Here is a 24021-nt window from a genome sequence, read left to right as displayed (position 1 = left end):
AATAAAAATAAAAGAAAGACCACAAACAAAATAATAATTATATAACTTGAAATAATTTTATCTTTTATTTCATGTACTTTTGAAAATACTATTAAGAGCGGCGTTTTCAAAAGTATATAGCTACGTGCTTCTGAAAATATCATTGGTAGTAATATTTTTAAAAGTCATTTTATCTTCTAAAAATGCCATTAGGAGTGACATCTTAAAAAACATATGACTATGTGTTTTCGAAAATGTCATTGGAAATAATATTTTTACAAATATATAACACATACTTGTAAAAATATTATTAAAAATGACGTTTTTAAAAGGATATAGCTATACTTTCTGACGAAAAGTTTTTTATTAGATTCGTAAAAAAAACACCTTTCTCAATAATATTTTCTTAAGTAAATATTATTTTTATAAATAGTTTCAAATTCATATAGATTTATAAATAGTTTTTTAATTTTATATTTTTTTAATGGTTAATCCAATCTTCTGCACGTGAATGAACAGTTTGAACAACGGAGAATCAAGCTCAAAAATCACATTAACAAACGACCGGGGATGAAGTCAATGAACGCTTCACAATGAGCAAGAGTCTCAATATCTTGAGAAGGCATAGAATCAGGAAATGAGCCATAAAAAGCCATATAAAGACAACGAGAAGCATCACGAGCAACACACAAGCAAAGCTCGAAACACTGAGTGTGGAAGAAAGAGCACTGTCTATATATATTATACTTCCAGAAATTCGAAGGAGGATGCATCCAACGCTGAATCGCAGGATTTAATTAAATAAAGATAGTGATTTAAATCCTTAAAAAACAACTTAATAGTCATTTAAAATTCCGTTAAACAAATAAATTTAATTTTAATTATTATTATTAATAAATAAATAAAATAATTTTATAAAATCCATAAAATAAATAAAATATTATAAAATTTATAATATTTAAATTAAATTAAATATTATAAATGTATAAAAACTCCTTTGCTACGATCAAACACAAAAGATATATATTTTTTTATTTTTCTTTAACTAAATACTAAATTTTAAAATTAAAATCTCCCTTAAAAATTTTTAAGTATCATTTAAAAATATGAATATTATTAAAATAATGGATAACATTATGTATATGTAAGATAAATAACAAAAGTTAAAATATATATTGAAAATTTAAATTTAAAAAAATAATTTTAGATTTTGTTAATAAAGTTAATAAAGGTCATGAAATAACACTAGAGTTATTAATTAAAAAAAATTATAAAATTTAAATAAAATTTTCTTAATAAAGAAGGCTCAATCACATTAAAAATTCAAATCTTTTTACTTTTAATTTAATCTAATCATTTTAATTTGGATGTAATTAATCAATTATTATGGCTCTTATTATTTATATTATAGGTAGAATATTATCTATAATTTTAATACTATTTATATATTTTTTAATGACACTTTAAAAAGTTTAAAGGAGATTTTGAAGTTAAAGTTAAATCTTTAGTTAACGAAAAAAGAAAGCAAAATATGAATTATTTCCGGTGTTTAGTTGAAATAAATGAATTTTTATATATTTTCTAAGCAAATTATATGAAAATTAACCACATCCAGCAACTTAGCCAAACATAGTGCCTTAAATACATCCCGAGCAATTTAAATTTATACATTTTTTATAATATTTTATTTACTTTATACATTTTATAAAATTATTTTAGTTATTTATTTATTGATAATATAAATTAATAAACTTAATTATTAAAATTTTAAAATTAAATTTATCTATTTAATAAAACTTAAGTGACATTTTGATTATTTTTTAAGTGTAAAATCCTAATTAAATTTATAAGAGAAGTTCAAATCAAAGTTTTTCATTCAATTAGCCATATAAAATTTCCATTAATAAAAATTAAATAAAATCACAAAAAAACTTGAAAATTTATGATTTTCTTAGTCATTAGCACTTTAATTAATATTCGTAAAGAAAGTTCTTTAATTAATGAATTGAACAAAATTTCAAGTTTATTTCATAAACCAGCAAAACTTATTCTAGCCAAACTTTGACACAATTACATTCATTTGTCTCCAAGGAAATAAAATTGATAATAACAAAAAAGAAGAAAGGGAAAATCCTTCTGGACTTCCATTTCACTATTCTATGGTGAATCCAACAGATTCAGAGTGATGCTTCTCATATTGCAGAAGCATCTCAACAACTTGTCTCATGGTGGGTCTCGTATCTTTGTCTTCATTTACACATTTTAAAGCCACCCCAACAAGAATTTTCATCCGGGTCTTGTCATAATTTCCTTCCACATCAGGGTTTACAATCCTTTCCATACTCAAATCCATTGCGGAAGCTCCTTTAATATTTTCTTTAACCCATGAAACCAGTCTTCTGTCTTCTATATCTGCTGTTGGGCTTTTTCCAGTTACCATCTCCAATAAGACCATTCCATAGCTATAAACATCCACCTTGGAAGTGATGGGCAGATTCAAAATCCATTCTGGAGCAATGTAACCTCTAGTACCTCTAATCCTTGAAAGCCTTGAAATTCCATGGCTATCTGTTTTCAGTGGATGAGACAGGCCAAAATCTGACACCTTTGGCTGGTAGCCAAGGTCTAGCAGTATGTTTTGAGGCTTTATATCACAGTGTAGAACCCACTCCAAGCACTCTTCATGTAAATAGGAAAGGCCTTTGGCTACACCTAAGGCAATGTTAAACCTCTTCTTCCAATCAAGAGCGTTAGAAGAGAGATTATCTGCCAAGGATCCATGCTCCATGTACTCGTAAACCACAAGCCTGTGCTTTCCGTCGGCACAATATCCCCACATCTCTATTAGGTTCATGTGATTAAGTTTCCCAATCACACTAACTTCGGCCCGGAACTGTGCTTCACCTTGGCTAGCTTCATCGATCAGTCGCTTTACTGCTGCAATTCTATGATCAGGTAGTACTCCTCTGTAAACAATTCCTCCTGCTCCTCTTCCAATTTCTTCACTGAAACCATGGGTTGCCTTTTCCAGCTCGGCGTAGGTGAATTTTCTAAAGCCAGTTGCAACTTGAAGGTAATCTTGCTTAAGTGCGACCGAGTTCTGGTGGGTTCTCATCAAGAAACACCAGACCAAGAAAATACCAGTGAACTCAATTGCTCCAATAATCGAAGCAAACCAAAGCAGAAACTTTAGTGTTTCATTTTCAGGGATTTTTGTATACACTCTGTCTAGCTTGGTAATTTCACCTGCGCAATGTAACCTTGATTCTTCCACCGGTGCAGAGTATAAGGAACTTGTTTTCGGCACTTTCAAGTAAAAATCTCCTTCAAAACTCGGCGAACGATGCCCGTTTAGCAACCGGAACTTCACAAAACAATAAGGAGTGTTATTCGGATTGCCATGCTTGCTGAATCTGAATTGGAACCCAGGGCAATCACATCTTTGGGAACATACTTCTTTACACCTATCTATGGTGTAATTCGGATAGAAGCCATAGTCATACCCATAAAATTGCACATGAGTTAGTCTAAGGAAATTGATCTCATTTGTTGAACAAAGCTTGATTTCTGGCTCACATCCCAAAGACCAGTCAGTTACATCCTTCATCTTGAATCCCTGGAGGCAGGAACAATTCCCACCAGAACTAGGAACATAGTTGCAGACACTATTTGGTCCACAAATCCCATGAATACTGCAGGGTTGAGATATGGCCTGCCATGAAACAGTCCACGCGTCTCGCTTATCTTCTCGACTGTACAATCGAAGATTTCCATCGCTATCTATCGTCAATCTTCTTTGGAAGTTCGCTCCATAATCTGCTGACTTAGAAAAGAACTTATCTGAAGAACTGAAATTGCCCAAAGGATCAAAATAAGCCCTTCTACTGTTGTTGTAACTAGATCTTTTAGCTTCAAAGACCGAGAGTTCAGGATCTGGCCAGTAAAGGCTTGTGATATTTGGACTAGCAAAAAGAAGATGGAGAACGTTATCATTGTCGAACAAAAGCTTGTAGAATCCTGAACTATAGTTGGTTTGACTTCTTGAGGACACAAGCTGCTTATCTTTGCTTAGCGGCTGAAGCAGAAGGAGAGTATTCGTGGGAAAATCGAAGCTTTGCCAAAGAACATCTCCTTCCGAGTTGTTCAGTACCAGATTGCCACTGTCCTGAAGGTGTAAGTGCAAGAAGATTCTGAAACTGTGTCCGTAGCCCAAACTGTGACTCGACCAGCATCGCTTAAGATAAGATTACCAGATTTTAGCAGAGAGAGCGCTGAACGTTTCCCATTAACTGGCTGGTCACGGTTTGCCATCCAAACTATAGTGCAATTGTTATTGCAGAAAGGTTCATCAAACCATATGGCAAAGCAGTAAGCATTATCACCGACGGGAAAGAATCCGGCGATGAAAATGCCACTTGGTGAAATCAAAAGATCGTTTGTGTTCTCCACTAATAAAGATGAGTCTTTGGTTAGACTATCAGATGCTAAAGACAATGATGGAGAGGATAAAATCAAAGGCAGAGCAAGCAAAAGCAGTATTGCCATGCATTTGTGGAAATTCAAACAATTAACTGATAGTTATCAGATTCGTTCACCTCTTATGGGTACCACGATCTGGGTCGCGCATTCCAATTCGAGGAACGTTTGCATTCCAAATCGCCGTGGGACGCGATCTGAGACATTTAAATAGACATTTAAATTGGGGTTCCGGTAAGAAAGTAAAGCAAGAAACGAAAAAAGGAGAAGAAGAAAGAGAAAGGTAGACATAGATGAATAAATCAGCAGCCTGCGCAGGAGAAGAGAAAGCAGCAGAAGTAGTGATGCAACGAGAAGAAATAAAAATCATGGGCCGATGCAAGAGGAAGAAGAAAGAGTGCCAGACTTTTGACTTTCTCCTTTCTGCGACTACATGAAAGATTGGCCGTTCCTCTCCAATGGGCGGGTAAGACTAAAGTTTTAATATATAATAAATGTTTTTAACTAATTTGTTATTGAAAAGGAAAGAGTGTTTAAAATTTGAAATATTTAAAATTATATTATTTTAATAACTAATCATAATAATAAAATGATTTTTAAATTTTGAATGGATAATATTTGAATTATATTAAAAATATTATATTAATTACTTATTTTTATTATTTTTTTTAAATTGTCATATAAATATATTTTACATATTAATAATTTAATTAGTGTACCAGGAACCCAGTTAGCTTATTAACTAAGCCTATTCCTACATATCTTATGTTTAGTCTTAAGACACATTTGATATTACCATTAAAATTATTGTTAAAAAAATTATTTTTTTAAATATATTAATTAAAAAATAATAAAAAATAATTAAAATTTAAATTTAATTAATTTTAATTATAAAAATATTAAAATAATAAAATAATTTTTTTCAAATAATTTTTTTCAATCATATTTAAAATTATATTTTTATTCTAAAAATTAATTTCAACCTTCGAATGTCAATAAACAGGCTGTTCATGTCTAGAGAACGTGGCCAGGGCACCTTACGCTCAAGTGACATCCTCTGACAGTACCAAACAAAATGACAAACTGTTTTATAATATTGAGGTTGATTAATGGAGAAACAGGTAGGGAGTTCATGGAGAAAGGCCTCACAGGACATTTGCAGGAGATTACCTTGTTTTTACGGATGCTAAACCTGAAGCTGTTTCTGATTTGCCACAGCTTGTAAGGGGATGGGCGTTATGTCTAAAAATACAGAAAATAAGAAAAGGGAAGGTCATACTCTTACTTGTCTTCGAGTCCAGGCTTCTGGAGAGATTCAAATCAAATTGTCATCAGGGAGGCCATTGTTCTTAGTTTTCTTGATGATGAATACGAGGACAAATGAAAGAATATGGAATTCTTTGCACATGGGTGGAAGTATGAATGTTATTAAGCAAATCTTGTGCTCTCCCACTCAGGTAATCCATTCTTTTTCATGCATTGAACATCTATCTGTTGCCAGTAAAATTTGATTGACAATAAGTATTGTCCATGAGTTTTCCAACTCCTTATTTAAGGAGTCGAGTACGAATTTTATTAATTTATATGTATTTTCATTTTATTATTTTACAAGCATAATACCCATGATAATTTATAATTATAATTTTTTAATTTAATTTTTAATTATTTTTTAAATCAGATAAATTATTAATATTAAATTAATTTTAAATTAAAATTCTTCTCTTATTTAATTTAATTTGAATAAATTTTTACCTATTATAATAATAAATTTTTAATTAATTTATAGTGTAATTAATTAAAATATCTATATATATATATTAATAATGATTTCTATGACTATTTTATTTAAAATGTAATAAAAATATTTTATTAAAAAAATAATTTAAATATCATAAAATTTTTCTATTTTATCTCATAATTTATGTAAATTGATGTTTATTTTTTTATAAATTACAAAAAATATATTAGATTAAAGAGAAAATAATATTATTTTAAAAATATATAAATATAATATTTTTATTAATATAATAAAAAATATTAAATTACTAATAATGAATTAAATTATTTAATTTTAATAATAATGAAAATATATAACATTATTATTAATTAAAAATAACATTCTATTATATTATTTTTAAAAAAATATTGTATCTAAGTGTAAATTTCTTTTATTAATCTAATATATTTTTTATAAAATAATTCTTTAACAAATATAATTATCATTTAATATAAAATTATGATAATAAAATAAATATATTTCATCAAAATTAAAATTTTAAAATATCGTCATTTTTTATTAATATAATAAATACTAAAAATACATATTATTTTTTAAAATACAGATTTTATAATTTTAATACTCTAACTTTAATTTTTTTTAAATTATCTTTATTTGTAGCCAAATTTTCTATAAAATTATATTTACAATTTATCTTTAAAATTCTACTTCTATATAAAAATATAGTTGAGAGATAATTTATACATAAAAATATAGATATTTAATTAAAATTTAAAAATAATTTTATTAAAAATTAATGATAAAAAAATGGATAATCAAAATATTAGTTATAATTACATTAAATATATAATTATAATGAAATAAAATATTTAAAAGTTTAAAAAATGTTAAATAAGAAATTTATAAAAAAATTAATAATTAAAGACATATTCGTCAAATATATTTAAATAAATAAATTTTGTGGATGATAAGTAATAATTTTTGAAAGAATAATAAAAAAATAGTGTAAATTAAAAAAGATTTGAGAGTATTTAAGTAAAAAGAAAATACTGGATGAGAGGAGAATGTTTAATGTATGTCATATGTCTCATATGATATATTATATACAAATAAATAAATAAAAATTATTTAAATAAAAAATTAATTTATAATTAAATATTATTTAATTAAAAAATGTAGCAAAAGTATTCAAATTTAATTTTTATAACAGTAAAATTGTTATTATTTACTTGGCTGTTTCAATTAAATGGCAATAATAATAATAATAATAATAATAATAATAATAATAATAATAATAATAATTAATTTTAAGAAAATAAAATAAAAAGAATATTAAATTATTAACATAAAAAATAATACATACTAATTATAAATAAGTCAAACTTCTATATTTTATTTTTATAATTTTTTATATAAACTGCAATCTTTTGTCTTTCAAATTTTTTAACAAATATTTTATAATAAAAATAATGAAAAATATAACAATGTAACAAAAATATTAATTAAAGATATAAAATAATTTAAGATTGATTAAATTATATGATAGTTAATTATACGATAAAAAATTTAATAGTCAATTTTCTTTAAACTAATTGTCATCAATGACTTATTATTATTATTATTATTATTATTATTATTATTATTATTATGTGGTAAATAATATTTTTACATGAAACAATTTGTAAAAAAATGATATAAATAATTTTTAAATATTACATTTAATTATAAAAGGTCATTATTTTTAAAAATCAAAATTTAAAGAAAATGATTATTTAAATCATAAATATTAAGGTAGTATTGTAAATAATAATGATAATTAAAAGATAAATAAAAATATTAAATAATAATTAGCATAAAAAATATTATTTATGATTGATTATGAAATCACAAATTAATGATATTTTTTTAAACTAATAGCTATTTGTGAATTTATTATTATTATTATTAATATTATTATTATGGATGGTAACATGTTGTAAATAATATTTTTATATAAATAAATTTAAAAAAAAATAATTTAAATAATTTTTAAATATTGTATTTAATCATAAAGATCTTAATTTTGAAAAATAAAACTTTAAAAAATAATAACTTAAATCATAAATGTTAAGTATTATAAATAATAATGATAATTAAAAGAGAAATAAAAAAAATTAAATAATAATTAATATTTATAAAATAATATAAATAATTTTTAAATATTACATTTAACTACAAAATGTTATGATTTTTAAAAAATTAAATTTTAAAAGAAATAATAATTAAAATAATAAACATTAAGGAAGTGTTATAATAATAATAATAATAATAATAATTATTATTATTATTATTATTATTATTATTATTATTATTATTATTATTATTATTATTGAAAGATAAATTAGAAAATTAAATAATAATTAGTATAAAAAAAATATTCGTAGAATGTGACGTGTAGTAATCTTTTCAAGGAAAGTGTTATATGTCATTTCTTTAGAAATACCTACTTACTTTATATATATATATATAATTATATATATATATATATATAATTAAAATTAAAGGTTAAAATTATGGAATATTAATATTCTATAAATAGTATATGAAATTTGATAAATATCAATAAATTCAATTCAGCTAGTTTTTTTTTTAAATTGCTATTAATAAAATTGATATATACGACAAGAGAAAAAATTGCTAGCAATAAATTTAATTTAATATTGCTACTTGATTAAATGTAACAGTTTTAAAATCTTATATAGCAGTACAAGAAAAAACTTGACTGTTTTAAGTATTACTACATAGCATAAATATAATAGTTTTAGAATTTTGTATGGCAGCACTAAAAAAAAAATGTCTGCTTTATATATATATATATATATATATATATATATATATATATATATATATATATATATATATATATTAGGCTATAGTAATCCTAATAATAGACCTTATTATTATTATTATTATTATTATTATGAAGGGTAACACGTGGTATATATTAAACATTACCACATAGCATTAAATATAATAGTTTTAAAATCTTGTGTTGGTAGCACTAAGAAAAAATTTGTTTGCCTTATATATATAAATAGATTAGGCTATAATAATCCTAATAAAAGACCTTATTATTATTATTATTATTATTATTATGGAGAGTAATATGTGGTATATAATATTTTTGCATAAATAAATTTATAAAAAAATAATTTAAATAATTTTTAAATATTGTATTTAATGATAAAGGTTTTAATTTTAAAAAATAAAATTTTAAAAAATAATAATTTAAATAATAAATGTTAAGATAGTATTGTAAATAATGATGATAATTAAAAGAGAAATAAAAAAATTAAATAATAATTAATATTTATAAAATAATATAAATAATTTTTAAATATTACATTTAACTACAAAAGGTCTTAATTTTTTTAAAAATTAAATTTTAAAAGAAATAATAATTAAAATAATAAATTTTAAGGTAGTGTTGTAAATAATAATAATAATAATAATTGAAAGATAAATTAAAAAATTAAATAATAATTACTATAAAGGAGAATATTTATATAATGTGACACGTAGCAATCTTTTCAAGAAAAGTTTTACACGTTATTTTCTTATAAATACTTTTTTACTTTATATATATATATATCATATATAAAATTAAAATTAAGGGTATGCTTGGTATAAGGTTAAAAAATTGCGGATTAAGTGTTAACCCCTTAAAATTTAAGGGAGTAATTATTAAGGAGATAAAAGATAATTAATAGTGTAACAATTAATAATGTTTGGTACAAGGTTAAAAAATTGAGTTCACATGAAAATATATAAACATCTATTTTTATATTTTAATAACAAATATCAAAATTATTTTTTTATTTTTATTTTTGGTAATATTATTTTTTATTTGTAAATAATTTAATTTAAAAAATTTATTAACTGTATTTTTATTATCTACCATAGTATTAATAGTATAAAAAGAATCATCGGTATGAAAAGAAACATCCCTTATATATATATAGTTTTGATTAGTACGATACAAAAATCTAAAATTTTATCAATTTGCAGATTATATATACAGATTTCATTAGATCATAATAAATAAAAAAAATTTAAATATATATATATATATATAATTTTTTTGCAACTCATAATGGAATAAATAAGATAGAAATCCATATATAGTCTTGCTCATGTGATTGAAGAAAAAAAATCATACATTCTTGTTGTCGTAGAAGACGAAGAGCTTTTGGAGATAAAATGACCAAAAAATAAAATAAATTGAGAAGAAATAGGAAAGTGATATATAAATAGTGTGTTTAGCTTCTGTTAACCTACTCACCCCAAGGTTAACATTTAATCCCAAAAAAGAGGTTAAATGTTAATGATGTTAAAAATTAACCTATTCACTTTAAAGCATTCAAACAGTATTAAAAATTACAAGGTTAATTATTAACCCTTATTAACCTCGTACCAAATGCACCCTAAAGGTTAAAAGTATGAAAAATTAATATTCTATAAATAGTATATGAAATTTAATAAATATCAATAAATTCAATTTAATTATTTTTTTTTAAATTGCTACTAATAAAATTGGCATATGAGACAAGGAAAAAAATTGCTAGCAATAAATTCAATTTAATATTGACTCTTGGTAAATGTAATAGTTTTAGAATCTTATATGGCAGCAAAAGAGAAAACTTTACTGCTTTAAATATTGTCACATGACATAAATATAATAGTTTTAGAATCTTATGTGGCAGTGCCAAGGAAAAATCTGTCTGTTATATATATATAAATAGATTTTGTACATACCTTACATGTAGAAGATGTTCAATGTGATTCTTAATTATGATATGGAATTATGGATATCAGGACGATGAGAAGAATTGTGCCTTCTGTCATGCACGAGGAAATTGGATTTTATTTGAAGAATTTATCAGGACTTTGCCATCTAAGCTAAATGAGTCACAAAAAAAAATGGTTGCTAACATTCTTTATAGATTTGGATGTAATCACAGATCTTCTGTGGAACTTATTTTGGGCCCTCTAGGGACAAGAAAAACCACAACGTTGAGTATTTTGCTTTATACTCTCTTAAGAATGAATTGTAGGACTCTTGTCTGTGCCCCAACAAATGTTGAAGTTGTAGAATTGGTATCTCGCATTTTGAAGCTGGTAAAGAAGTCTTTTGAAGCATCGTACTTATTGGGCAGGATTCTCTATTTTTGTGATGAAGCCTTGTCAATAGTTAATGCAAACATTGGAGAGATATGTTTAATCATCAAGTTGAAAGTCTAGATAGTTCACAATTGTTGACTACTTTCTTAATATTTTGCACTGCTTCGAGTTCTTATATACTACATTCAGTTCTAGCAAATACACTAAACCTATTAATTATTGATGAAGCAGCACAGCACAGAGAATGTGAATTATCCATAGCATTACAACTGCCAGATGTTAGGCATTGTGTTCTTCTTAGTGGTCACTGTCAACTAACAGCAACGGTTACTAGCGATGTAATAACATATTATTGATTTGTTTTGCTTACGAAGGATACTATTGCAACCTTTTTTTTTTTAACTTTTTTTCCCTATTTCTTCCCCTTTTCCTTATAGATGTCTACTAGAGAGCTTTGCGAGATGTTTGTTTAAAAGGTTGATTTCAATTGGTCATTCAAAGCATATTCTCCATATGCAGTTCAGAATGCATCCTCATATCATCTGCTTCCTAATTCAGAATGCTATGGCAACCTAATTTTGGATGCTCCAAATGTTGAAAAGAAAAGATATAGAAAGTGCTTTCTTCCAGTTCCATTTTTTGGTCCATACTCTTTCATAAATGTTTCTTATAGAAGAGACGAAATGGATAGCTTCACATATAGCTTTAAAAATATGGTTGAAGTTGCAATGGTGACAAAAATCATTCGAGAATTGTTTGAAGGTGCCTAAAGTGTATTTCTCTTTCCTTTTCTTTTCTTCATCCAAGTGGCATAGGAAGAAATAGATGGTTTTGCTTTCCTTCATATTTGTTTTTCTTTTGGATTTGTCTATTTTGAAGTATGGGGCAAATCAAAAGAGAATATTAGTGTTGGCATATTGGCTCCCTACACTTCAAAAGTCGCAACTCGGTCTTTAATTGACTATTTTAGGATGTCTTGTTATACAACTTCTTTAGCTCTTCTCCTTTGAAGGATCAATGGGAAGTTATATATGGATATATGAAAGAGAAAATTTTGTTTGATTCTCATCATTCGAAGTCCTTTCCAATTTTCAATGAGGGAAAACACACCACCTTGTGTTTAAAACTGAAGCAATTATATGTGGCAATAACTAGCACAAGGCATAGGTTATGAAATTTTTATAATCAATTGTGCTCTATGTTTAACTACTGAGAGAAGCTACACCTTGTCCAAATTCGCGAATTAGAAAACAATTTTCTACAAGAGATTAAAGTTGCAAGCAATTGAAAGGGGTGAAAAGATCCTGGTATGAAGGTTAGTTTGATGTTTGCAGTAGGGATTAATATATATATATATATATATATATATATATATATATATATATATATATATATTCAATACTATATAGTGCCCAAATAGCTCCGTCTCAAACTTATAGCATGTGCAGCAAATCTCCAAGTGACAGGCTTGACAAATTTTGACAATTTGTTTGGTTATTTTTTTACAGTTCTTTTATTAGCAAAACTATGACAATGCAAGATTTTAATTTGAAAAGGCAGTAGAATCTTATTTGGAAAAGTGGGCAGAGGCTACTGGTAGTATTTTCACTATTGGCCGAATGAGGGATTCAAATCCCAAAATGGCTGACAATCATCTTACTCAGGTTGCTCATACTTGTAAGTCCATTAGCAAGAATGAGTCCGCTGTTATAGGGAATTGAAAGAGAAAATCATGGAAAAATTGAGAGAGAGTAGAAAATGCGGTAAAGGAAGGACTTTTTTTTTTCCATTACAAAGACTAAATACATTATAAAAGTCAAAAGTTTGCTAACTAAACCTCCATAATTTAAGGAAGTTTGTCTCACAAACTTAAACTTCTCCACTTATTCTAAACTACCCCAACTAATACAAACTAATACATATATGAGGGAGAAAATGCATTAAAATAAAAACAAAATATCTTCAAGATAAAATAATTTCGTCAATAACACTAGCATCAAATAGAGAACACAGTATACTAGACAGTATGGTAGATACACTGTCGCAGATGGCATGCTAGATTTAACACTCCTCCTTGATGCTAGTGCTGCTACAAACACAAAGACGAGATCTAAAGTATTCAAACCTTTTGCTTCTGCAATGCCTTAGCAAAAAATATTTGTTGTTTGCTCCTCTGTTATACAATGCTTCAACAAAACTTCACGTTCTCTTTTAGCTTCTCTAATAGCATGATACATAATCTTAATGTGCTTAGCTCTCCCATGAAAAACTAGATTCTTCACCATTGTTATTATTGACTTATTGTCACAAAAAATTTTAGTAGGATAAAGTTGCTGAAATCCTAAATCAACCAGAAATTTTCTCAGTCATATTGCTTGATTAACAGTAGCAAATGCAACCACATACTCTACTTCAGTATTTGACTGTGCCACTAGGGATTGCTTCTTTGTTCCCTAGCAAAAAACTCCTGACCTAAGAGAAAAATAATAACCAATGGTGTTCTTCATATCCTCAACTGAACCAGCTCAATCACTCTCAAAAAATCCAAGTAACTTGACTTTGACAAATCTTTTATAAAGCAAACCATGATCAATGGTGCCATGAATGTATGTCAACACTCTCTTGGCTGCCATAAGATGAATATGAGATGGAGCATTCATAAATCTTGACAAAATGCTTATAGCATACATGATGTCCAGTCTGGAAATTGAGAGAAAGAGTAATGAACCAATCATGCTTCTATAATTTGATGCATCAACTGGCTTAAAATCATCATTTTTCTACAAATTTTCTCCATGGACAGCAGGTGTGCTAACTAGTTTACATTTATTGAAATTGAACTTCCTAAGAAGGTCCCAAGCATATTTTTTCTAAGAAACAAAGCATCCCTGACTTGTTTGATAGGTTTCCATGCTAAGAAAATAACACATTTTCCCAAGATCATTCATTTCAAAAACTTGCTACATCTTCAATCTAAAATCCTCAATCAAATTCTGGTTACTTCTAGTCACTAACAAATCATCCACATACAAGGAGACAACAAGAATTTCATTACTTTAATGTTTCACATATAAAGTAGCGTCATTTACACTTCTTTACCCAAGTTCAGCAAATAGCCATCAATTCTAGAATACCAGGCCCTTGGAGCCTGTTTAAGGCTATAAAGTACCTTTTTCAATAAACACATGATTGCTTCCATCATTGAAGCATTCAAGCAGCTCAATAAAGACTTGCTCCTCTAAACAACTATTCAAGAAAGCATATTTGACATCAAGTTAGAACATTTGCCACCTTTGACTAGTTGATAATGCAAGAATTAATCTAATGGTGTCAAACCTTGCAACTGGAGCAAAAGTTTCAAAGAAATCCACTCATTGTTGAGCATATCCTTTCACAACTAATCCTGCTTTATGCTTGTGATGGTGCCATCTGAATTTAATTTCAATTTGAAAACCCACTTTGTTCCCATCACTTTCTTGTTTGTTGGTCTAGGAACTAAAGTCTAAGTCTCATTCTTTATGATCATTTTCAACTCCTCCTCCATTGTAACTTTCCACTCAGGAATCTCCAAGGCTTCACTCACCTGAGTTGGTTCAACTAAATCAGTGTTGCATCTATTATAAATTTCATCTAATGACATGGTTCCTCTTACTACAAATTCATCATCAAAATCTTCATCAATTGCAGTTGGAATTACAAGATGCTGGATACCATCTTCAAAAATGGTTTGTTGTTCTTGAAAATTAGTTTGCTAATTTTGAGCAGGTTCATCTTACTTCAATCCCACTCATTTTCTTCATCAAATTTGATGCTTCTACTAACATACACCTACTGAGTGATGGGATTCAAAACTCTATAGCCTTTTGACTCATTGCTATAGCCAACAAACACTCCTTTTTCAACTCTTTGATCTAACTTATTTCTCTTTGCTTTAGGAACAAAAGAGTAGCATATGGTGCCAAGCACTTTGAGGTGAGTAACTAAAGGCTTAACTCCAAACTAGGCTTCATACGGAGTCTTGCCATCCAATGCCTTAGTATGCAACCTATTCTGCAAGTATATCGTAGTGTTTACTTCCTTTGTCCACAAATTCTTTAGCAAACTTTTTTCAAACAAGAGACACCTAACCAAGTCCATAACTGACCTTTTCTTCCTCTCACTCATACCATTCTGTTGAGGTGTGTAAGTGATAGTAAGCTGATGGTGAATGCTAGTCTTTTGTAAATACTCTTTAAATTGATTATTATAATACTCAATTCCATTGTCAAACCTCAAAATCTTGATCAATGAATTAGATTGAGTCTCAATAAAGGCTTTAAACTTCTGAAACATGCTAAAAACTTTAGATTTCTGCTTGAGAAAGTAGACCCAGCAATATCTACTGTAGTCATTAATAAACAATAGAAAATATTTGCTCCCATTGTAGGAAGATGAGCTCATTGGTCCACACACATCAGCGTGAATCAATTCCAGCTTGGTAGTGGCTCTCCAAGCTTGATCAACTGGAAATGGAGCCTCACTAGATTTTCCAAATTGATAGGCTTCAGACACACTATAATCTTCAATCACATGTGGCATATTAGCAACTAAGCTTTTGCTTTCAAGTAACTTCAATGTTTTGAGATTGGTGTGACCAAATTTCTTATGCCACAAAGAAGTTTCAACATTATGAGTGAAATAAGATTCAATCTGAGTGTTTTTCCAATGCAAAAGGAAAACTTCTACCACTCATTTTTACTGTAAATAACTTCACACTAGTAGGACTACTAACTTCACATGTTCTATCCTTGAAAACTAGTGTGTAGTTTTTATCAAGCAATTGACGAATTGAAAGTAATTTTTGATTCAAGTTAGGAACATTAAAAAAATCAGAAATTATCTTAGTACCTAAAAAAGTTTGCACCACAATAGCTCTTTTCCCTTTGACATCGACAAGTCTACATATTCGATTTTCACTTTTGAAGAATAACCTCTATCCAAGCTCATAAAACTCTTCAAGTTTGCTAACAAGTGATGTGTACAGCCACTATCAACAAGCCACACATCCTTAGCTTCAATTTAAACATCACATTTATGAATTTCAGTAGCAGCAAGTGCATTATCTTCATAAGTTTTAGAATTTTTAGCAGCTTGGGCAGGCTTAGCATGTTGTTGTTGTTGCTGATTTTGATTTGTTGTACAAACCCTCTTAATATAACCAAATTATCTACATATATTACACTGAGCTCCAAGTCGAAACCAACAATAGTTCTTAGTGTGATTGTTCTTCTAACAATAAGGATAAGGTGAAAATTTATCAAACCTTTTCCCTTTCCTCTTATAGTTCTTCTTGTTAATGTCTTTCTTTTCAGATTGCTTGTTCTTGGATCCTTCTTCATTTGATTTCAATTTTTAAGCTGCAACCAGTGCCTTCTCCCCTCCAATCTCTTCTTTTTTATAAGCCTTCCTCTGTTCAACAGCTTGCAAAGCATTGGAAAGCTCAGTCAAAGTGATCTGAGACATTTCCCAAGTATCTTCAAGTGAAGAAATCTTAGCTTCAAATTTTTCAGGGAGAGTCACCATCACTTTGTCCACAATCCTCTTCTCTTCCAACTCTTCTCCCAACAACCTAATTTGATTCACAATTTTCATCACCTTGTCAATGTAATCATTCACCTTCTCAGTATTCTTCATCCTTAGCAACTCAAATTCTTTCCTCAAATTGAAGACCTGCATCTAACGGGTTTTATCAAAATCTTGGAACTCCATTTTTAGCTTCTGCCAAGCTTCATAAGCAATGTCACATGCCATGATTCTTGTGAAAACTGAATCTAATGTGGCTGCATGGATGTAGGACAGGGCTTTTGGAGCTTTAGCGACTTCATCTTCACGTTGTCGGATTTGATTTAGAGTTGGATTTTGACGTAATGGAGGTGTTATGCTGTTTTCCTCTACATATTGCCATAATCCCAAAGCTCTGTGATAAGCTTGCATCTTCATAGCCCAAAAATGATAATTTTCATCATTAAAATGAGGAGGTGACAGAATGGTGCTGCCGAAAGCCATTTGAGATGAAAAAAACGTTAACAAAAAAAAAGTGATTGGTGGTTTATTTGGTGGGTTTTCACTGGTTTTCTCTCAAACTGTCTCATAGTCCCTCAAGATCATGAATGCTCTGATACCACTTGTAGGGAATTGAAACAGAAAATCATTGAAGAATTAAGAGAGAGCAGAAAATGTGGTGAAGGAAGGACTTTTTTTTATCCCATTATAGAGACTAAATACATTACAAAAGTTAAAAGTTTGCTAACCAAACTCCATAATTTAAGGAAGTTTGTCTCTCAAACTTAAGCTTCTCCACTCATTCTAAATTACCCCAACTAATATAAACTAATACAAATATGAGAGAAAAAATACATTAAAATAAAAATAAAATATCTTCAAGACAAAATAATTTCGTCGCTAACACTTGCATCAGACAGAGAACACAGTATATTAAACAATATGCTAGATACACCGTCACATATAGCATGCCAGCTGCCCAATGTTTCTTTGAATTGCATAAATATGAAAAAGCAAGTATACATTCATGCACATAAATTTTGTTTGTAAATTTGACATATATTCATTTTTCTATTTTCTTTTAGTAATTCAACAGATAAATACATCAGAATTCTAAATATTTTTTCTGAGTTTTATGTTTTATTTTTTTTAGCATAATTTACTTGGAAAAGTGTGGGGAGCCCAAGCTTGAAGAAGCCGGTGAACGTTTTTATCTTGCAGGATGTTATAAAAGAGCAGCTAAAATATATGCTAGATGCAGGTTATTCTCAAAGTGCTTGTCTGCTTGTGCTGATGGGAAATTATTTGAAGTGGGATATGACTTTATCCAATTATGGAAAGAGAATAAATTCCTCATTGGGCAAGGGTTTCTTTAAAGTGAAGAACTTCAGAGCTTCCTGAGAGGTGCACTTTATTTTCGAAAGCTTTAGGATTCCAAACCCATGATGAAATTTGTGAAAGATTTTCACTCTGAGAATCTAATGCGTACTTTCTTGAAGAGTAAAGATTGCCTTGATGAACTTTTGTTGTTGGAAAAGGAAAGGGCTAATTTTTTAGAGGCAGCAAATGTTGCAAACATGGAAGGTGATATTCTGCTTGGAGCTGATATTCTAGAGATAGCAAGGAGATTTAAAGAAGCATCTGAGGTTATCCTTTCCTATGTGTTTTACAACTCTCTTTGGGTGCATGGAAGCAAAGGCTGGCCCTTGAAATTCAAGAAAAAAGAGGAACTTTTGATAAGGGTTAAAACTTATGCTAACAATATTTCATGGGGCTTCAACAATTTTATTTGTATTGAGGCAAACATTTTATCACATGGGAAGGGCAATTTATTTGCGATGGGAAAAAGTTGGAGAGATTCTTCAAGACATGGAGGTTCCAGAGATAAAATTTTAGGTGCACGAAAAAATTCTTAATGCATACCTATATCAATGTACATCACAGCATTAGAATGATGTCCATTTGGTTGAGGATCTAATAAAATATGCACTTATCGAGAAATCCGTGGAGGAAACTTCTGTTGGAAGTATAGTTTACTATTAGAATTTTTGGAAAGAAGAGATTGAGAGGATTTGGAGTTATCTACAAGGTACGAAAGAAGATTCTTACAGTAAACTCTGCTTGAAATTTCTTGAAATTCCTATAGAGAACTTCTTCGGACATATCTGTCGACTGGACTGGCGAACACCAATGACAATAGATAAGATTGATCTTAGAGAGACAAAGCTTTCCAGGATCCATGGAATCGTCCGCTCATGGGCTAGTACTAATGAACAATTTGGAATGCTAATGACCAATATTTTGTAAGGAAAATTTGCAACTAACTTCGATGTGCAGATTGTAGCAAGATATTGGCAAGAGTTAATTGAGAATTTCATCAAAAACATAAGTAATGGTAATTCCATTGAAGGTCCAGGTGATTTAGTTCTGGTTCAGAAAATGCATAAAGCTTTAGCAGATACTGATTATACAAACTTCTCACCGAGTTTCTTTTTGTACCTTGTCGATCGCCTCTTATCCTGGTATCCAACTTGAAAGGTTACTTCTTCACAACTAGGTCTTCTTTGGCTGAATGGCTTATGTTCAGGAGATGGAAAACGTATCCAAATTAGGATTATTTGTTTGATGTGCAAGTGCAGCCATTACTTCAAGAAACAGTTGGTTTTGTGGCCCACAGAGTTTATGAAATTATTTCTAATGTGCCTCCAAGATGGATCCAAAATTACAATCTGAAAATGGAATTCTAACCTCTTATAGTGCTGAGATTGTTTGTCATGCTTTGTCTACTATGCATAAACTTTGATGAGCATTCTGATTTGCTATTCAATGTGCTGAGAAGTTACCTCTTTATTGCCATGGAAGTTCTACAAGTCCCTGTGGAAGTTAAGGGAGCAAGAGAAAGCACATATAGGCATTGAAGTTGTTTCACAAGCACTAAAATGTATTGGAAACCCTCTGGTAATTGTCAGTCTGGGATTACATTGTGCAAATTTTTCATTTCCAGATGCAATTTTACTGTACTTGAATGTTCAGCAAGGTAGACAGTGCATTCCGCAGAGATTAAGTCTTAAGAATGATTTGGTTGCAACCAAACTCACTTTTCCAAGTTAGTAACGAAAGACTCATTTGGCAAGGCATTTCCTTAAAGATTAATGACCAACAGATTCCTTCAACTTCAAACTTTGTCACTGTATCTGACCATGAAATGAATACTTAGAATGAATATGCAGTTGCTAAAGCGCAACAGACTAACAGGAACTTTTGGGTTATGCTTGCAACAATTGATCAGTTTGACTTACTGACCAATATTACATGGTTGAAGGTAATGGTTAGCTATAATTTTCGTTTTCTGATGTCAACTGATGGAGATCAGATGCAAATTTTCTTTCTCATTTTCCAGGAAATGATTTTAGAATATAATGGTACAATGCAACGGTGTGTCAGAGTAATTGTTGTCACAGTAGTGGAATTGTTGTTGAGGAGGTCAATGAAGTCCGTGATGAAATGCAGCAGCCTTATTCAGCATTGGATTCAAGGTCAGTTAAAAGATATAGCCTTTTAACGTACATATATATATATATATATATTATCCATATGATGGCTTGCGTGATTGAAGATCTCTCAGCACACTCTCAGTCTTGAGTCCTGAGAACAATTTTCCTGTGATACAGGCATACAACATTGATCATTCATTACATTTCCTAAAATGGTCCACTTGGTTCTTTATGGTCTTACAAGTTCTTTCGTTTTCTGATTTTCACAAATTTCTTGGGCATAAATTTTCAGAGTTGGAACTTGTCAAAATTATTTTATTGGTTTTAGGATAGTGCTTTGATTATTTAGCTATTATCTACACATAATTTATCCTTGAATTGAAATTAATGTCAGTTGCGTAGGATCAGTGAATGGGACGTTCAAGACAATAGAATAATCCAAGACCTTCTAAAGAAGTTTTAGTTGAGAAGGGAAAGGATGGAAAATTGGATATGAAAATTGGATATCCAATAAGTGTATTAATTTCTAAATATACAATAAAAAATTATGTACTTCAATTTATAATAGTGTTAATATGGCATACTGACATCAACATCATATCTGCAATATAAAAAGAATTAGATTGCCCTTCTCTCCAATTAGAATTGGAATTGAAATCACCGTCAGCCTAAACTTGAAATCACTAAGACTGAAATTATAAGGTGTTTCTGTTAGAATCAGCCCATGGTCGGAGTTACCTCTGCCTACAGTGGTTATGCCATTATTTGTATTGGCTTTAAAATACTTATTAACATGTTCTTGATAAAGAACAAAGAAGGTGCTAATTTGAATCCTAGCGAATTTGGTTGAAGGTGCTAATATCAATTATCACTGCCACTACTACTACTACTTTCACCACCATCACTACTACCATCACTACCATCCTGTTACTATTATTATTATCACCACTTAGCTATTGTCACTTGTACTACCACTTGGCTATTACTACTGCCGTTATCTTGCCTAACCGTCACTATTACCTCACCTCAGCATTATTGTTGCTACTACTATCACCATCATCACACAACTACTAATTATTGTAACTATTACCACTTATTATTATTTATTAAAACTATAAATATACTAAATATTCAAATCAAAATTATCATTAAATTATATTATTTATATTTTTATTTTGTAACTAAATGTAATTATATAATGATAATTATAAATTATATATTATATAATTAATTACATTGCATTACATTACGTTTTATCAAATATAACCTTTAATGGTTCTGATTGAAGGAAAGGAGGGGAGAGTAACAGGGAGAGGAGGGAGTCGTGCAAGAGGGGAGGAGAAGGAAAGGGCGACGAAAAAGCATGAGTGGATCAGGGTTAATCGTGTTAAAAGAAAAAGCTATTTTTGTATTGACCACAATGACTAAAATCACTTAAAATTGATCGAAGCGCTTAATTTTTATCGATGAAATCAAATGTGATGATAGATTTTTTTTTTAATTTATTTTTTGAATTATAAAAATTAAATAGTTAATAATATCAAAATACAGGGTAAATAATAATTTATAAAAAAAATAACATGCTCCATTAAAAAAAAAAAAACAGTACCCGAAATTACCAATTCGGGAGGATTGGGCTTGGGCTGGTTTAACCTAAACTTGGTCTGAAATTGATTTGATGTTGGACAATTTTTTTTTTTTTTACTTTTTTTTTTCATATATGAATACAATATTGAGTTTAGAGTACAAAACCCTATCCCAAGGGAATCCTGATAAATTTACTCAATTTTTTGCTTAGTGAAATGATTTATTCCAGTTGTCTTGGCGTTTTAGATTTCTAAAGAATGGTAAAAAAAATTAAAATCTATACCCAATTTTTAAAGTAAAAACAAATGAGAAATTAGGGTTACCAACAATTGCTAAAATGTTCATATCTTCACTAAATTTTTGTTTATAAGAACAAAATCATCCAATTTTAATTTTGTAACAAATTCAATGTTTGCTCAAATTTTTTTTTATTAATATAATAATATGCTATAAGGTGATATTTAATTATCACTAAAAAAAATTAATGCTAATAAATTTTTTTTTGGTAGTTATAATTAAGTGATGTTTAAGCTAACTTTATATGCATTTCGGTTAATCTGTCATCCAATTTTTACATTCAAAAATTACCTCTCGAGTGGTATTCATAAAAATTTAATAGTAATATTTTTAAAAAATATTATTAAAATTAAGATTTTGCTCGGAATAATTTTAAATATAGCATTTATACTATCTTTCTTACACCGATTAATGGTATAATTTTACATTAATATTTAGAGAATGAGTGAATAATTCATAAAATATCATCCCTCTTAATTTTTAAATATTGAGAGAATATTTCAATTACGATAAAAAAAAACAAAATGAATCAAATACATAATTTAAGTATTTTAAAAGAAATAATTTATAAATTATTATTATTTTTTTCCTTTTTCTCTTAAATTCGATCACGATCAAGTTAGTATAAAATTAAACAAATAATGATGACTAAAACTAATGCCCATGAAACTTTGAATTTATTAAACCATCATCAACATAAACAAATAAAGATTATATATATATATATATATATATATATATATATATATATATATATATATATATTTTTAGAGTTTCTAAGTATGATAAATTTACCATAATTCAAGTCAGAAAGTGAAGTTGAAAATGGAAATCAGAGCTTTATTATGTAGAAAGTTTAGCAGCATCTGTTGATGTGGACCTTGTTGATTTATAGTACTAGAAAAAGGACATAAAAAAAAAAAAAAAGCGCCAAGTCTTATCTTGCAAAGCAAAAGAAGGAAAAAGAAGCAGCACCTAACCTAGGAAAGGAAACCCCCTCAAGAAGTTACCTCAAGTATGGATATAATAAATGCAAAAATTATAATAAATACAAGTATTATAATATTATAATTTTGATTATTATATAATATTATATTATAAATTATATTATATAAAAATTAACCAAAATATTATACAAATCATTATAGCTAAACGATATGGTTTCATAGTATAAGATTAAAAAGATAATAATTATTATAATTAAAGAGATATAAAAATTAAATATTATTAAAATAACTTTTTTAATTTGAATGAAATAAAGAAAAGAAAGCTAAATGAGAGGGAAGACAGAGAAAAAAAAAATATTGTACCCTATAATAAGAGGGAAAACAAAAATTAAAAATTGAAAAAAAACTGTATAATTTTAGACGATGTGATAGGATATTATTTGATTGGCTTGAATTTAATGTTTAAATAGTAATTACTAATTAGATTTTAATTTATAAATATAAATTTTTTAATAATTAATCTTAATTTAATTATTATATTTATTTAATGATAATTAAATAATTTTAACATTTAAATTTAAATCATAATACATAAATTATTAGAAGTTAATGGAAAACTTGAGGAGCTAATTAATGAAAAATAAAAAATTGCTATACCTATTTAAAAGAGACTAACAAAAAGAATTTGAGAGAGATTCATTAATAAAAAAATCAAATAATATATATATTGAAATTTTTTTTTCAAATATTTGGAGGGGCAAGGTACCTACTCTGGTCCCCTGAATAATAATAATAATAATAA

The 24021-nt window shown here is 28.2% G+C and overlaps 1 pseudogene; it reads right to left on the bottom strand.

Annotated features, from left to right (window-relative positions):
* Positions 1-2000: 2000 nt before the first annotated feature.
* On the bottom strand, positions 2001-4889 carry LOC131174801 (putative receptor protein kinase ZmPK1; annotated as a pseudogene).
* Positions 4890-24021: the final 19132 nt, after the last annotated feature.

Source organism: Hevea brasiliensis, chromosome 16 (genome assembly GCF_030052815.1).
Source record: "Hevea brasiliensis isolate MT/VB/25A 57/8 chromosome 16, ASM3005281v1, whole genome shotgun sequence".
Classification (NCBI taxonomy): domain Eukaryota; kingdom Viridiplantae; phylum Streptophyta; class Magnoliopsida; order Malpighiales; family Euphorbiaceae; genus Hevea; species Hevea brasiliensis.
This window is presented reverse-complemented; position numbering and strand designations above follow the sequence as displayed.